General features: G+C 48.9%; 1 long non-coding RNA gene across 1 annotated transcript; it reads right to left on the bottom strand.

Moving 5' to 3' along the window:
* Positions 1-5,491: 5,491 nt before the first annotated feature.
* On the bottom strand, positions 5,492-11,539 carry LOC129146185 (uncharacterized). Its single transcript, XR_008552703.1, has 3 exons — positions 11,493-11,539; positions 6,588-6,840; positions 5,492-5,523 (listed from the first exon to the last, which is right to left on the bottom strand). It is a non-coding gene; the product is annotated as an uncharacterized LOC129146185 (long non-coding RNA).
* Between the last annotated feature and the right edge of the window lie 918 nt (positions 11,540-12,457).

The following is a 12,457-nucleotide window of genomic DNA, read 5'->3' as shown; positions in this document are numbered from 1 at the left end:
AAAAAACAAATAATTCAGTCCAAAAAATGAGCAGAAATAAAAGGACTCTTCTCCAAAGAAGAAATGCAAATGGCCAACAGGCACAGAAAAAAGGTTCAGCATCACTAGTATCAATTAAATGCAAATCAAAACCACAGAGATGCCACCTCACTCCAGTAAAAATGCTCCACATTAAAAAAAAAAAAAAAAACAAAACAAAACAACAACAACAACCTTGAAAACCTGGAAACAACAAATGCTGGAGGAGCAGTGGAGAAAAGGGAGCCTCCTACCCTGCTGGTGGGAAGGCAAACTGGTCTTGCCACTATGGACGGCTGTGTGGAGGTTCCTCAGAACACTGAAAATGGGTCTACACATGATCCAGTGAGTCCACTCCTAGGAATCTACCGAAGGGACAAAAAAAACCCAGGAAACCTGAACTCCTTTGTTTACTGCAGCACTATTTTCAATAGCCATGGCATGGAAACAACTCAAATGGCACAAGACAGATGAATTGGTCAAAATGGTGTGGTGTAGATACACAAGGCAATATTACTCAGCAATGAAAACAGACAAATTCATGCCACAGTTGGTGATATGGATGGAGCTGGACGGGATTGTGCTGGCCACAATAATCAGGAGAAGCAATATCAGATGTGAAATACGGAGAAACTGAACAAAATGTAAAGAAAAAGACAACCCTAGCAGGCTGACCAAGAGCTGAGGCATCTAGCAGGGAGCTGGAGGGAGGGGGCTAAACAGAGGGGAGGGAAGAGCATAAGTGATTGAGGTGATGGTCACAGCTGCTATGGTGGTGGGAGCAATATGGAGACCACCCCTGGGGGAGAAAACAGTAACTAGACAAAAATGAACAAGGATGTAAGAAAGGAAGGGAAAAAAGTGATGGTCTTTAAGGACAGGGGAAACCCTATAACAACATAAACAAATGAATGCTCTTAAAGGGTTGTGACATCCTGAACAATACTGCAGGCACTACAGAGTGATCCCCTCCTCACCAGATCTAGAATAGTTCTCCAGGAACTTTCTCTGGTAGGTGCAGCAATTAATCCTGCTGTGTTAGAGAAAGAGAGAAAAGGCTTTTTTTTAAAGATTGATTTATTTTTATACAAGAGCTGGGGTGCAGGCCAGAGACACTGCAGGGTGAGAAGATTCACCAAAGACCGAGTGGGGATCAGAACAGGCAGACAGACAGAAATACACTGTTGTGGGGGAGTAGCAGGGAGATAGGAGAGGTCTTCCGTGCCATGTGGGTATCTCCCTGGCCGGCTGGAATTGAACCCACACTTCAGAGGCTATGGACAGCTTCACAGCATTGCACTCAAACCGCTGTGCCATTGGGGAGGCCCGAAAGGGCTATTTTTTAAGATTTATTTATTTATACAAGCATTGGGTACAGTCAGAAGCGTGGAAGGGTGAAAGAGAATTCACCAGAGCCAGAGCGGGGAACAGAACAGGCAGACTGATGTAGGACACTGCTGAGGAGAGCAGCAGGTGTGGCAGGAGAGGTCTGCGAGCCCTGTGGGACCCTCACCAGCGGCCGGGGATGGAACCAGTGCTGCAGAGACTGCAGGCAGCTTCGCAGCCCAGCGCACAACTGCTGCACCACTGGGAGGCCCACTGAAAGGGCTATTTTTAATTGCAGTCTCTCATGACTAGCATTCATGTTCGGGATGAGAGCCATTCTAAAACTTTTAAGTAATTCATGATCAATATTAATGACAGCATCCTCACATGCTAAAATGATACTTGAAAGTTTTGTTCTGTCTCGTTTTAGCCCAAGCTCCTTCCTTATGGAGGAGGACGCCCAGCACCCACAGACCTGTTCTGAGGATGGACGAAAATTGCTTCCCTCCCCCGGTCTCCAAGAGGGTTACAATTTGCCTTCGTTTTAAAACCTGTGGTTCAGTACAAAATACAAAAATTCGGGAGTCCAAAAATAACTGGCCCTTGTGTTCATTTTTTGATCTCAGAGAAGTTACTGATCCCTTTTGGACCACAAGGTCCACAACTACAGTGTAGGAATAATATCTCTATAGCGTCATTAACAGAGATCATGCAACTAAAGCACTGAACTTGTTACACAGGTTCAGATAATCTCCATCAGATGCTCAATAAAGGCTGATTCCTTTCTGCTTTCTAGAGAAATTCAACTTTTCTCCAAAGCAAGCATAACAGAGTAAGTGGCAACACGTTTAAAAGTAAAGTGCAGTGTCCCCCCCACCCCCCGCCGGTGGGTTAGGGGTTAAATCCCAGTGCTGTCACCATGACAGCCTGAGTTCAATCCTCAGCCAGGAGTTGACCCACTAGGTGCAGCAGACCTCTCCTGTCTCACCCGCTGCTCCCTTCAGCAGTGTATCTCAGAAGATCCTCCTGTTCTGCCCCCTACTCTGTCTCTGGTGAATCCTCTCACCCTCCCACACATCTGGACTGCACGCCAGATTTTGTATGCAATTTTTAAAAAAAAAATCTATAAAAAAGGGCCTCCCCTAGTGGGACAACAGTTGAGCGCTGGGCTGCGAAGCTGTCTGCAGCCTCTGCAGCGCCAGTTTGATCCCTGGCCGCCAGCGAGGGTCCCACATGGCACAACAGACCTCTCCTGCCACGCCCGCTGCTCCCCTCAGCAGTGTATTTCGTCAGTCTGCCTGTTCTGTTTCCCGCTCTGGCTCTGGTTAATTCTATCACCCTCCCACGCTTCTGACTGTACCCCAGTGCTTGCATAAATAAATATCTTTAAAAATATCTTTAAAAAAGACACATAAAGGGGGTTTTCTCCAAAATATCCAGTTCCCATGAGTCATTGTGGTTTACTCAATCCCTGAAATAGGAGGGATCCTTTTAGCACCATCTATAGAGAAAAGATCTCAAGATCTTAGAAAAGAACCCTTCAGTGTCAAAGATGCTCCGCATTTAGAAAGTTTCCTTCCCTGTAAGTGTCAGAGCCTGCTGACCCTGCTGAAAGGTTTGTTGGGTGTGTCCTTTAATGACACAGAGAGGGTCACTGCTTTCACTGCATGGAGTCGGTTGATAATAACCCATTTTAAAAAACCAAACACTGTAGCCAGCGTGAGGCAGGCTGTGTGGCTCCTGGTCACTCAAGATTCAGGGAAGCCTGGATTCTCTTCAAGGGAGAGTGTAAAGTCGCCTCCGGAGGCAGTGGCCAGGGGTCCAAGGTCCCTCTTCCAGGCTCTGAAGTACAACGTCAGCTGCACAACAGGGAAGCAGCGCTGCAGACTTCACATGTGGGCCCAAGACCAGCAGGGGCAGCATCTCAGACCCTTTGTGAGAAATGCAGAGCCACAGGCAGCAGCAATCCCCTGGGTCAGAACTTGTGCCCCCAGGAGACTGGGACATGACTCTGCCCTCCTGCCTGCTGGACCTGGGGTGGGGAGGGGGTGTCTTCCCCAGAGAAGATTACAACATGTAAACTTATAATTCCCCAAATTATATTCCAAGTTCACAGAAATTAAACACACAAATCAGTGGGACACAGCGGGGAGCCCGGCAAACCCACCCCACGGGTGATCAGTGCAGCAGGGAGTCGCTGGGAACAAACACGGGGGACGCGCTTTCCGTCAGGGGCGCTGGCCACCCACGGGATCAAACTCAGGAAAGACCTGACCCCCACGTTCCTCCAGGACCCAAAATGACCCGCGCAGAGCTCTGCACCCCCAGCCGCCCCACCCCGGGTCCCCTGACTGGCCCGCTCTGCACCAGCCACCGGCAGCGACTTGTCCTCACCTCCCTCTTGCTCCGGGTGGTTCCTGAAGAAACTGGGCTCCCGCAGGCAAGAGCTTCACCCCGAGTCTGGAGCAGCGAGTGCCGAGGAGACCCCAGCAGCGGGGGAGGCGGGAGCGGGCACAGGGCCAGGGCTGCAGGGGGCGAGAGTCCGGTCCTGGGGTGTCTGCGATGGTCTGAGGCATCCAGCGGGACCGGGGTGGCTGATGTGGGATCCCCGGGGTCTCTAAACAGCGACCGCAGTGGCTGCGGCACCTGCCCGTGCCCTGCAAAGGGGGAAGCGGGTGGGGCTCGGTCTCCCCCCTCAGACCCTCCCCTCCCCCTCCGTCGCCGCCAGGGGGCGCTGCCCCTCCCCCAGGCCGGCCCCCGGCCCCCTCCCACCGCCCCCCTACGTCGCCGCCAGGGGGCACTGCACCCCGCTAGGACTTGGCTCCCGCCCGGGCCTTCCCCGCCCTGGCGTCCCCACCGGCCGTGCCCTGGGCCTGGCGCTGAGATGGGGCGGCCATTGGGGGATCCGAGGGCGGGGCGGGGATCCATGGGCCCAGGAGAGAAGCCGCGGGGGGAGGAGCGAGGGGGGACTTGCGGGGGAGGCGAGGGGGCTCGGACGCGCAACGGGGCCAACGCGGAGACTGAGGCCTGGGGGCGCCAAACATGCCCCTGGACACCCCGCCCCGCCCCAGGAGCTGACGGGCAGGCAGGACAGACCCGAGGGCACTGGGGTGTGGGGGGTGAGGGCTCAGGCAGGAGGCCCGGGAGGCCCAGCTGGGAGCGGGGGAACAGGTCGTGTGGAACCCGAAGACGCGGCTGGAGGGGGACGTGCCGCGAGGAGGCGCTGACCCGGCGTCCCCGTCCCGAGGGCGTCGCGAGCGCCCTCCCGCGGGGCGGGCAGGGAGTCCGGCCTTGGGGCCGGCGTCGGCGGGGTTTGGGGGCGCGTGGAAGACGCTCCAACCCCTCGATGGGCGAGGCCTTCCCCGGCGCGTTATTCAGTCACCAGCGGTGGGAACCGCCTCAGCGACCAGCCAGGAACGCCCCCTCAGAGACACGCCCCGGGACCGCGTTCAGGAGGACGGGGAGTGTGTGTGGGCCGCGGCCGCCTCTGCGCGCCTCCTGCGTCCTGCGTGCGTGTGTGCGCGTGTGAGAGTGTGTGTGTGTGCATGTGAGAGTGTGTGTGCCTGTGTGTGCATGTGAGCGTGTGTGTGCGTGTGAGTGTGCATGTGCGAGTGTGTGCTTGTGGTGTGCATGTGAGAGTGTGTGTGTGTGCGTGTGCATGTGTGAGTGTGTGAGCGCGGTGATCGGGCGCTGAGGCGGGGACGCGCGTGCGGGTGCGGGCAGGCTGGGGAGAGAAGTGACCTTGGGCGTCAGGGGATCAGGTGGGGAGTGTGAAGAAGTGGGGCGCAGGGAGCAGGCGGGGCCCCACTTCGTCCCCGCACGCGCCTGGCTGGTGTGCAGCTGGGCCGAGGGTGTGTGGGGGTGTCTAGCAAAGGGAGGCGGTAACACATTCTCTGTGTGCGCGCAGGTGTGTGATCTAGTGGAAACACGAGGTCAGCACACGTTGGCGACCCCTGAGGCATGAAGTGCCGAGACAAGGACACACCCGGGCCGTGGCTGGAGACGGGACGGGTCGGAAGACCGGCCCCCGCGCAGATCAAGAACGTCTTTACGGGTCAGAGAAACGACGAGGCGGTCGCGGATGACGGGTCTCTGCCATAAGCGATAACAAGGTGGCCTCTCCCATATTTTTTCCCATTCCACCCGTGTTTGACAGGTTCCTTCTTGCATTCCAAGGAGCTGAGAAAAGCAAGCTGGTGCCCACCTGACTCGCGGTGGCCCTTCCTCCTCCCCTTTGCAGCCCCTCGCCCGTCTTCCCCTCTGTCCCCTGGTAGACACACCCCTGCCCTCTGCCCAAGAGCAAGACCTTGTCTTTCAGACATGAGTCTGTTGCCCTCCTTGCTTCTGGACAAATTCAACCACTTTCCTTGTATATAAGGCCGGCGTTCACTCACAATTGGGAGGGCCAGAGCCGGGAGCTGGATGCCAGTTGGGCTCTGCCAGCCCAACTCTGACTCTCCGGGAGGGAGCAGTAGCCCATGGCAGTGTGCCAGGACTTCCCCATCTGCATCAGAGCAGGGGCCTGGGCATCCCGGGTGGCATCCTGACCCCTGTGCTCAGAGGGAGTGCCCTCTCTCCAGGGGGAGGGAGAGTCCCAGCAGCTGTGGGGTATTTCCTCCAGGCAACCTCCCAAGGTCTCCCCAGGAGAGGCACATCATTCTCTGCCCCATGGATTCACTGTGCAGGAGATGGAACCTGGGGGAAGATGGTGGTCCCCAGGAGTGCACACCAATCCCCTGTCCTGCACGCATTTGTGAGGAATCAAAGTCCCCCTCGGAGAGGGATTCCAGTTTCCCTCAGTTTGGGAGGGAGTCTGTAAGTCTCTCCCAGCTGGGGCGCCTTTCCTGTATGGTGAGAGGTGCCGTATCTGTTTCATCTGAAAGCCTCTTGGGGACACTATTAAGTGAGTTGGGGACCTGTAGCTGCCAACCCATGTCTAAGAAGCAGCTCTTGTCACTGTTTCCCTGCAGGAGCCCAGGAGCAGCTGACAGTGGGGGACAGACTGACACTTTTCTAACACAAAGTCCAGGCAGCGTGCGCTCTTTGTCCACACTGGCTGGCTCAGGCATGAGTTCCTTGTGACTCTCCTCTTTTGCAGTCTCACCCTGACATCCAGGGTAAGCTCAGGCACTTTGGCCATGGGCAACCTAGGACAACCCGGACTCTCTGAACACTGGAAGGTGGCTGGGAGGGCTGGATTGTCCCAGTGAGAGCAGTGGGCCTGGACTGGGGCTTCTACTTACCTTACTTGGTCCTCACTTTGTGCAAGTAGTTTTGTGAATCTGAACATTGTGTCTGTGTAAGCAATTCAAGCAAGTCTCCTGAATCAGATCTTGGTTATTTAAAAATTTGGTATTTTTTCTTATTTTTATGTGTTTAGTCAGACAGCCAATTCAGTATCCATCTGTCACTGTGAAAATGGGATGGAAAGTAGGCTGAAGAGAGTGTTCTCCACTTGAAGGAGGCATTTTCTTCCTCTGGTTCCAATTGTGGGCTCTAGAGGTTTTAAAATGATTAAAATGTGACACTAATTAGAACATGTAAGAAATTCAGTTTTCATCTCAAATTAGAAACCTCCTTGATTACCAAAGGGGGAAAAAGATAAAAAAGCTTAAATGGCTATATCGACTTAACCTGAAAAACTTAAGTTGTTTTAGGAAATAGTCTAGCTTTGTCTTGAAAAGGTATATAGTTCTGGTGAAACTGACCACCCATCCAAAATCTCTTCTAGGAATTTAAGGAAAAAGTGACCTTAAATGGGCCTCCCTGGTGGCGCAGCATTTGAGTGCTGGGTTGTGAAACTGCTGCAGCCTCTGCAGCACAGGTTCAATTCCCAGCTGCTCCCCGGCCACCAGAGGAGGGTCCCACATGACACGCAGACCTCTCCTGCTGCCCGCTGCTCCCCTCAGCATTGTACTTCGGTCCTTCTGCTAGTTCTGCTCCCTGTTCTGACTCTGGTGAATTCTCTCACCCTCCCGTGCTTCTGACTGTACCCAGTGATTGAATAAATAATAAAATAAATAAATTAAATCTGAAAATAAATAAATAAATAGATAGATAAATAATTATGGGTTTATAAGATATTATTCTGTTAAAAAAAGTGGCCTTAAAAAATCACATAGGGAATATTCTGTCTCACATTCTTTAGAACCAAAGGGCATTCTTACAAATAAAACTTGAGAAATGTTTTCTTATCTGAAAGAATTAGTTAAAAATTATTATTTATGAAATGGTAATGAAAAACCTACCCAAAAACAAAAGTCCAGGACCTGATGGATTTACAAATGAATTCTACCAAACTTTCAGAGACGAATTAGTGCCTATCCTTCACAAACTCTTCCAAAAAAGTGAGAAGGAAGGGACAATACCAAACACGTTCTATGAAGCCAATATTACACTAATACCAAAACCGAATAAGGAAAACACAAAAAAAAGGAAAACTACAGGACAATCTCCCTAATGAACACTGATGCAAAAATCCTCAATAAAATTTTAGCTATCAGAATCCAACAATGTATCCATAAGATAATTCACCACAACCAAGTTGGATTCATTCCAGGGACACAAGGATGGTTTAACATCCGAAAATCAATCAACGTTATCCAAGACATCAACAAAAAGAAATATAAAAACCATATGATAATATCAATAGATGCTGAGAAAGCTTTTGACAAAGTGCAACACACATTCATGATAAAAGCCCTTGAAATTCTTGGGATACAAGGAACATACCTCAACATCATAAAGGCCATCTATGACAAGCCAACAGCCAGTATCATTCTCAATGGTGAAAAGCTGAAAGCAATTCCATTAAGATCTGGAACAAGACAAGGATGTCCACTCTCACCACTGCTTTTCAATATAATACTGGAAGTCCTAGCCAGAGCAATAAGACAAGAGAAAGACATACAAGGAACCCAAATAGGAAAAGAAGAAGTCAAACTATCACTATTTGCAGATGATATGATAATATACATAGAGAACCCCAAAAACTCCACAGAAAAACTAATTCAACTCATCACTCAATTCAGTAAAGTGGCAGGATACAAAATCAACACGCAAAAGTCAGTAGCCTTCCTATACACAAACAATAAATCTGAAGAAGAAATAAAAAAAAATCCCTTTTATTATCGAAACAAAAAAAAAATCACATATTTGGGAATAAATCTAACAAAAGAGGTAAAGGACCTATACAAGGACAACTATAAAACACTGTTAAAAGAAATAGAAGAAGACACAAAGAAATGGAAAGACATCCCCTGCTCATGGATTGGAAGAATAGACATTATTAAAATGGCCATCCTACCAAAAGCAATATACAGATTCAATGCTATTCCAATCAAAATTTCAATGTCATTCTTCAAAGAAATAGAACAATTATTGATGAAAATCATAGGGAATCACAAAAAAACCCCGAATAGCCAAAGCTCTACTGAAAAAAAAAAAAGAAGGAAATGATGGAGGCATCACACTCCCAGACTTCAAACTATACTACAAAGCCATAATCATCAAAACTGCATGGTATTGGAACAAGAACAGACATACAGACCAATGGAATCGAATAGAAAATCCAGAAATAAACCCACAGATTTATGGTCAACTAATCTTTGACATTGGAGCAAAGAAAGTTTGTTCAATAAATGGTGCTGGGAAAACTGGGTCGCTACATGCAAAAGAATGAAGCTTGACCACTACCTCACACCATACACAAAAATCAACTCAAAATGGATTAAAGAACTAGACATAAGACCTGAAACCATAAAATACATAGAAGGAAATATAGGCGAAACACTACGGGACTTGCACATCAAAGACATCTTTACAGACACATCACCCAAAGCAGTGATAGTGAAGGCAAAGATAAACAGCTGGGACTACATCAAATTAAAGAGCTTCTGCACAGAAAAAGAGACAATAACAAAAACAAAGAGAAACCCCACCAACTGGGAGAACATTTTTGCACCCAACACTAATGATAAAGGACTGATCACAAAAATCTGCAAAGAGCTGATGAGACTCAGCAACAACAAAGAAAATAATCCAGTCAAAAAATGGTCAGAAGAGCTAAAAAGAAACTTCTCTGAAGAGGAAATGCAAATGGCCAACAGACATATGAAAAAATGTTCAACATCACGTGTAATCAGGGAAATGCAAAACAAAACTACCCTGAGATACCATCTTACACCAGTGAGAATGGCACATATTAAAAAACTAGCAACAACAAATGTTGGCAAGGGTGTGGAGAAAAAGGAACTCTTCTGCACTGTTGGTGGAGAGTGCAAACTGGTCCAACCACTATGGAGAGCTGTGTGGAGATTTCTGGACCTACTAAACATAGAGCTTCCATATGATCCAGCAATTCCACTCCTAGGTATTTACCCAAATGACACAGAAACATCAATTCCAAAGAACACCTGCACCCCTATGTTTATAGCAGCACTATTTACAATAGCTAAGCTTTGGAAACAGCCCAAATGCCCAAAAATATATGACTGGATCAAGAAGATGTGGTCCATATACACAATGGAATATTACTCAGCATTCAAAAAAGATAAACACATGCAATTTGCAGCAACATGGATGGCGTTGGAAGGGATCATGCTCAGCGAAATAAGCCAAAAAGAAAAAGAAAAATACCGGATGGTCTCACTCATAGCAGGAATCTAGAAAACTTAAATAAGGGACCAGGAAAATGAATATAAGAAAGTGAAAATCAAAATCAACAAAAAACTATGAACCAGAGACACTTTTTGGGGGGTGGGGGGCGGGAGGGGAGGGATTGGGGTCAGAATGGGGGGTTGCAATTGTATGGGGGAATATAAAAATAAAATTTATTATTTAAATAAAAAATAAATAAAATATATCATAAAAAAATATTATTTAATGGCCTCCCCTGGTGGTGCATCGGTTGAGCGCTGGGCTGCGAGATTGCCCGCAGCCTCTGCAGCGCCAGTTCGTTCCCGGCCACCAGCGAGGGTCCCACCGAAAAAAAAAAAATAAAAACATTTAAAATAAATTAGTAATTGTTGTCAGTCTTGTCATAAATACTGGTAAAATAACTTTCTCTAAAAATTAGTGCAATGGTCCAAAATCTAAATGAGAGATCTTCGTGTGTGTTTTCACCTTTGTGTCTTTTGTCTCCAGAGGGTTGCCGGGTTAAAATGGTGCCATTATATATTCTAAGATTTATTTATTGATGCATACAAGAGTTGGCATACAGGCCAGAGATGCGGGGAGTGAGAGGATTCACCAGAGACAGAGCAGGGAGCAGAACAGGTAGATCGACTGAAGTACACTGCTGAGGTGAGCTGCAGGTGAGACAGGAGAGGTCTGCCTCGCCATGTGGGTCTCTCCCTGGCTGGCTGGGTATCGAACTCGTGCGGCAGAGGCTGTAGATTGCTTCATATTGCGGTGCTTAACCCCTTGCACCACCAGGGATTCCACCACAAAAACGATTTCAAAATGCAATGGTTTAATTAAAGCACTGGTGAGCACCTTCATTAATATTTCCTCCCCTTGTCCTAGCAAAAAAAATAAAATAAACAAAAATCCTCTGGCATATGAATTTGTTTCATTTGTAATGCTGCATTTTGAACTTCGCATCCTAAGAAAAACTAGAGCTTCTTCTGGTTTCTCTATCTTAAATTTGTTCTATCATTATTTACGTGGTGGTATATTTCTCCTATAAAACTAAGGATCTCCTAAGTTCAATAAAATGAAAATTTGACTACTTAATGAGCTTTTGGTTTATATTTTGCTTCTTAATATAGGAAATCTAAACTTTATCATTTTATGTAAAAAAAAATAAATAAATAAGAAGTATTTATATATGAGTTACCCAGTAGAAAGGAATAACAGCATAACAACTCTTACAATGTCCTGAGGTGAAAAATGTGAGCCTGAGTTGTTCATTACCCAAAGTTATATTGGACAAGGCCTGGGTGTGGACAAAAATTTTGGGGATTGACTGACGGAATTTCTCTGGCCAGGCGCCTAACTTGTGGCAGGGCAGCACCCCTGGCGGCAAAGGAGGGGCGGCGGGAGAGGTGGGGCCAGGCTGGGGGAGCATGGCCAGGTGCCTCAGCCACTGAGGTCGCTGCTCAGAGAACCCGGGGACCCCACATTGGCTGCCCTGGGCCCCTGGATACCTCGGACCATCGCGGACACAGAGGGTCGGACTCCGATGTCAGGTCTGCGCGGGGTCTCAGGCTCGTCCCCCAGGGAGTTGCTGCTAAGGGGCCGAGAGTCTGCGAGCAAGGGGCGCTGGCACGACACAATCCTGATGCCCTGGGGATGCCTGTGTTGTCCCAGGAATATTCTCTCTCCACCTAGAGTGCAGGAGGCAGACTTGTCAGAGGCAAGAGTTCAGGGTGCTCCTCTGGGGTGCGCCAGGAGAGACCTGTCCCCGCCCCTGTCCACCTCTCTGCAGGCGGCCCCTGTGCGTGGACAGTGTCCACGTCTCCAGGTCCATCCACAATGTCACGTGTGGTCTTTTTTCCCGTCCGTGTTTGCACGGACCTTTTTAAAAAATTGCAGATACACGTCCGTGTGTAAACTCTATCCCCTCTTCATGAAATACAGCCCCTGCCCCATTCTGGAGAGGCTGTGGCCTGAGAAGATCAGAGTGAATGACCTATACTGTGGAGCACTCCCTGGGACACCCCGCAGGCATCGGACCGGATTCGGGTGGGAGGGGTGGCGCTCAGGTGAGAGTAGCTTTAGATTTCCTGTGGGGGAGTCTCTGCTCTGTGCAGCAGGGTGGGGTACACACTGGACAGTGAGCACGAGCGCCCAGAGACTCAGGATTGTAAAAACTAAAGAGGAAGAGCAGCTGGGACAGTGCTCACTAAGCACTAACTGAAGAACCAGAGAGTCGATCACAGAACTTGGGAAAAAGTTGCCTTTGATGCAAATAAACTATGTTTTCTCCAGAGTAGATTTACACCTTAACGTACCATCGACTGGCAGACACCCCAGCTCGGGTGCACGTCCTCTGTGAGGATCAGGCCCTGCTGTCCCTTTGTCCCAATGCGGCCCAAGTGACCCTTGTCCCTAGTTCCCGTGCACACATGGAGGCTCCCAGCAACATCAGGAATTCCCCACTTACCAATGA

This window comes from Talpa occidentalis, unplaced genomic scaffold (assembly GCF_014898055.3).
Source record: "Talpa occidentalis isolate TD23 unplaced genomic scaffold, MPIMG_talOcc4v2.1 talOcc4.18, whole genome shotgun sequence".
NCBI lineage: Eukaryota > Metazoa > Chordata > Mammalia > Eulipotyphla > Talpidae > Talpa > Talpa occidentalis.
This window is presented reverse-complemented; position numbering and strand designations above follow the sequence as displayed.